At 53.8% G+C, this 5,205-nt stretch overlaps 1 non-coding gene across 1 annotated transcript; it reads right to left on the reverse strand.

Annotated features, from left to right (window-relative positions):
- Positions 1-4,734: 4,734 nt before the first annotated feature.
- Positions 4,735-4,841, reverse strand: LOC131480421 (U6 spliceosomal RNA). Its single transcript, XR_009245528.1, has one exon. It is a non-coding gene; the product is annotated as a U6 spliceosomal RNA (small nuclear RNA).
- Positions 4,842-5,205: the final 364 nt, after the last annotated feature.

Below are 5,205 nucleotides of genomic sequence, written 5' to 3' on the forward strand. Positions count from 1 at the left end.
TGGTGATATGTGGGTACTGGGGTAATGGGTGTGGTGTTGGTACTGTGGGCATTGGGTGATGGTGTTGATACGGGGGTCATGGGTGATGGTGTGGGTATTATGGGCATTGGTGATGGTGTGGGTACTGGGGAAATGGGTACTGGGTTCCCGCCACCCATGTGGGAGATCGGAATTGAGTCCCTGCTTTCGGCTGGGTCTATGGTGGCTACTGTGGGCCCTTGAGGAGTAAACCAGCAGATGGAAAAATCTCTATCCATCTGCCTGTCTCTTTCTGATGTTCAAATAAAAATTAATCAATGCAGATGAAGGGAGACTCCTGCCCGTGCTGACACAGTCACTGCTGAGCTACAGGGCGGGGCCTCCAGGTGGAGATGAAGGTGCTCCTCTCAGGTGTTCGCAGGAACATGCTGCACGCATGTTCCCCGGTGCTGTGCAGGGCTGACGCGGGGAGTGGTGGAGTGCACGCATGTTCCCGGTGCTGTGCAGGGCTGAGATGCAGAGTGGTGGAGTGCACGCATGTTCCCCGGTGCCTGCAGGGCTGAGATGCGGAGTGGTGGAGTGCACGCATGTTCCCGGTGCTGTGCAGGGCTGAGGCGGGGAGTGGTGGAGTGCACGCATGTTCCCGGTGCTGTGCAGGGCTGAGGCGGGGAGTGGTGGAGTGCACGCATGTTCCCGGTGCTGTGCAGGGCTGAGGCGGGGAGTGGTGGAGTGCACGCATGTTCCCGGTGCTGTGCAGGGCTGAGGCGGGGAGTGGTGGAGTGCACGCATGTTCCCGGTGCTGTGCAGGGCTGAGGCGGGGAGTGGTGGAGTGCACGCATGTTCCCGGTGCTGTGCAGGGCTGAGGCGGGGAGTGGTGGAGTGCACGCATGTTCCCCGGTGCCCTGCAGGGCTGAGGCAGGGAGTGGTGGAGTGCACGCATGTTCCCGGTGCTGTGCAGGGCTGAGGCGGGGAGTGGTGGAGTGCACGCATGTTCCCGGTGCTGTGCAGGGCTGAGGCGGGGAGTGGTGGAGTGCACGCATGTTCCCGGTGCTGTGCAGGGCTGAGGCGGGGAGTGGTGGAGTGCACGCATGTTCCCGGTGCTGTGCAGGGCTGAGGCGGGGAGTGGTGGAGTGCACGCATGTTCCCCGGTGCCCTGCAGGGCTGAGGCAGGGAGTGGTGGAGTGCACGCATGTTCCCAGTGCTGTGCAGGGCTGAGGCAGGGAGTGGTGGAGTGCACGCATGTTCCCGGTGCTGTGCAGGGCTGAGGCGGGGAGTGGTGGAGTGCACGCATGTTCCCGGTGCTGTGCAGGGCTGAGGCGGGGAGTGGTGAAGCAGAGCTTGGCCGAGACGAGAGGGTCTGTCCTCACGGGAATTCCCACTAGTGCTGCAGCCACAGCCGCGGAGGCTGGCGGCCTTGGTCCAGGGGTAGCCCCGCTGTGGCCCCCAGCACGGCCTGGACAGAGGCACTGCACAATGGGAAGAAGAGGGTCTCTTTAACACAGCAGACTGTGCAGAGATGACATGAAAAACACGCAAATTGAAACAAGTTGACTTCCAGCCCCAGTTAATGCCGTTTTGCTGTTGTTTAGGTGGAAGGTAACGGAGGAAGAGAGGAGACTGTGTGCTCACACTCCCTGCTGAAAAGAGAGCTCCCGAAGCCGGTTAGAGAGAGGCGGGCAGAGCTGCAGGAAAGCCAAGTGACTCGTGCTGGAGAGCGTGTGGGCAGACGCGGCCCTTGGCCAAGATCAGCGGGACAGGGCTCTGCGGGGCTCCTCCGGCTGGCAGCCGTGAAGTGGCACTGCCCGCTGTCCCACGAGAACTTGTAGCCTGAGCGGGCACCTGTGGCATGGCCTGCCCAAACACACACACCTTGTTTGGTGTTGGGCGAACATTTGTTTGTGTCTGGAGAAACATGTTTAGGCTTTGAGGCTGCAAGTAGATAGAACGCAAACATAAAAACGCTCTTATGAAGGGCGGAAACAAGGGCCTCCTGGCTGGGGAGCGTTGAGAGCAGAACAAAATGAAGTGAAAGTTGTCAGCGTGATTGAAAAATCCAGTGTCTTTTTGTAAAGGAAATGTGAGTCAACTCTAAGAAGATAAACAGCAAACGAAGCAAGAAATGGCAGAAGAGTCTGTCCACGGACACGGAGTAGAATTTTATATCTTAAGAAGTATATTTTGGGCCCGGTGTGATAGCCTAGTGGCTAGAGTCCTCACCTTTAATGTGCCTGGATCCCATATGTGACCCGGTTTGTGTCCTGGTGGCCCCACTTCCCATCCAGCTCCCTGCTTGTGGCCTGGGAGAGCAGTTGAGGACGGCCCAAAGCCTTGGGACCCTGCACCCGCGTGGGAGACCCAGAACGCTCCTGGCTTCAGATTGGCTCAGCTCCGGCTGCTGTGGCTACCTGGGGCGTGAATCATCAGAGAGAAGATCTTCCTCTCTGTGTCTCATCTCTGTTTATCTGACTTTCCAATACAAGAAGTATATTTTAATTCAATGTGGATAAAGTGAATGGATTTTCTGGAAAACAACAAAGCAATGAAAACCCAGTAAGGAAAAGTTAGACAACCAAAGTGCCTCAATTTTTTCTTTTTTTCAGAAACTTTAACAATCTGTCACAGGAATATTGACAAAAAAGCCCCGAATGTCACAATCGCTGCAGCCATCAGCAACAGCCACAAGGAAGCGTCCAACCTGAGCCGCCCACCCAGAGCTGCCGACAGTTTAACACAAGCAGGTGAACCTGTTTTATCTGAAATATGAAGCAAATATGAAGGGAACTGGCAAAGCTTCATGTCCATTTCTTTTTCCGTCTCGAGCAGGTGGGACAAAGGGACTTTTTTTTTTTTTTTTTTAATGATAGAGATTCTCTTTCTAAAAGCGACAGCCAGCACCACGCCAGGCACGGTGCCGAGGTGCGACCAAGAAGCAAGCGCGTGCGCCCTGGCCTGCCGCGTCCTCCCCAACTCGGCCTGGCGTCCTTTGACAGGTGCTGCCGACCCCAGGTCAGAGGTCAGCTGTATCACCGGGAGTGCTCTGTCTGGCTGTGGAGCTGTAACCGGAGGTGCCTGTGGGCCAGCCTGAGCAGGCAGCGTGCACAGCCACTGCCCGCGACAAGCCACCCCCACTGTCCACGGCTGCTCTGGGCCAGCCTTGCAGGAGCCGGAGAGAGCGTCCACCTCATAGGTCAGTCATGGCAGACGACCTCGCTATCCATTTAGCAAATCAGCTGAAACACGTCAGCATTCAGTCAGGGTGGGTGTGTGGCCTGGACAGCGAGGGCATCCATGTCCCACGCCCGGGTCCAATCCCTAGCCCCACTCCTGGGTCCAGCTTCCTCCGCTGCAGGGCCTGGGAGCCTGCCACGCGTGGGGGGCCACGTTGCATTCCTGGCTCCTGGCTTCCTGAGGCGCGTGTGGGGGCCACGTCGTATTCCTGGCTCCTGGGTTTGGCCCTCCCTGGCCTGTCACAGTCATTTGGGGAAAGAACCAGTGAATAGGATCTTCTTCTCTGTGTCTCCCAAATAAATATTGAAAATTTAAAAATGAAAGTCAGGAAACCAATCTGTCACCCGTCAAAACGGCAAAGGGAATCCCACGGCGTAGCTTGCAAGTTAGACAACGGGCGAGGTGTGGAAGGAAGAAGTCTGGAAATAATGAGAAATTCAACCGTGAGGAATATTGGGGAACACTTGCCTTACCAGGGGGCTAAATATGTGTGGCACTACAGTAATTTTTTTATCCATTTATTTGAAATGCAGACAGAGAGAGAGACCGTCCGCTGCTGGTTTACTCCGCAAATGGCCACAGTAGCTGGAGTTGGGCTGGTTAGAAACCAAGAGCCATGCCTTTTTCTGTGTCTCCCACACGTGCGCAGGAGCCAGGGGCTTGGGCCGTCCTCTGCTCTCCCAGGCGGGTTAGCAGGGAGCTGGATGGGAAGTGGAGCAGCCGGACGCCCCCTGGCACCCATATGGGCTGGCAAGGTCACAGATGGGGACGTGCCCTGCTGTACTGAGGAAAGATGTGTAAAACAAGTGTATTTGGCAGGTGAACTAGATATGAGATTATGCTTCCAAATGTGTAGAGTGATTATCACTAAATGGTTCTAATTTTTGTCCACATTTTCTTACTTTTCTTCAAGAAAATGATTTCACTTTTATGATTTGGGTTTATTTATTTTTATTAATTACATTGAGTTATGTGACACAGTTTCATAGGCTCTGGATTCCCCCAAACCCTCCCCCACCCCCATGGTGGATTCCTCCACCTTGTTGCAGTATTACAGTTCAAATTCAGTCAAGATTCTTTCATTGCAAGTGTATACCAAGCATAGAGTCCAGCATCTTATTGTCCAGATAAGTTCAACGATTTCTTGGGGAGACCATCTCTGGTCTGAAGGCAGACCTGGCAGAATATCATCCCGATCAATTAAAAGCCACTACATAACATCAACAACAATTTACAACATTATGGAATTAATTGACATGGTATTGAGTAACAAATATGTTAAAAAATGAAAGTTCTTAACCACATCCTGTGACTACTTCATTGACATTTCAATTTTAGTTTATATACAACTGGATTCTATACACCTTAAAATGGCTATAGGGTACTATTCAGCTGGCTCGTGTCTATTTTCATTTTAGTATTTAGCAGTTTGTAGTGTTGAAGCATAATTTTGCTGAACTTGGCAGATTTTAGGATAATCTAACCTGGCTTATAACTCTAACAAGGCATATGTCAACAGCTGAGGTGCAGAACAGTTTCAAAATGCGGAACTTGCGTGTCGTCCTTGCGCAGGGGCCAGGCTAATCTTCTCTGTATCGTTCCAATTTTAGCCTATGTGCTGCCGAAGCGAGCACGATTCAGGTTTCTTTTAAGATGATCTTAGAAAGAAGACATTTGGGGAGAAGAGTTTGGAAAAAGTTGGCAAATGATTGGAAGAGGGTCCAAGTTCGGTTTGGCTTTGGGAACCCACGGGCCGCAGGCGGGGACAATGGTCCCCAACTGTCTTCATCAAGTGTCCCTCCGTCCAAGCAAAGGGCAGTTCTCAGTGCAAGAGGAGAGGGGCAAACCCTCTCGAAAGGCTCCTGCACCCCTGGCCCCCTGCCCTTCTGGTCCTCTGGGCCCTGGGCCCCCTGGCTCCCTGACTCCCGATCCCTCTGGCCCCCTCGTCCCATGGTCCTCTGGCCCCCTGGCCCCTGGGCCCCAGACTCCTGGCTCCCT

The sequence above is a fragment of the Ochotona princeps genome, chromosome 5, assembly GCF_030435755.1.
Source record: "Ochotona princeps isolate mOchPri1 chromosome 5, mOchPri1.hap1, whole genome shotgun sequence".
NCBI classification, from domain to species: Eukaryota; Metazoa; Chordata; class Mammalia; order Lagomorpha; family Ochotonidae; genus Ochotona; species Ochotona princeps.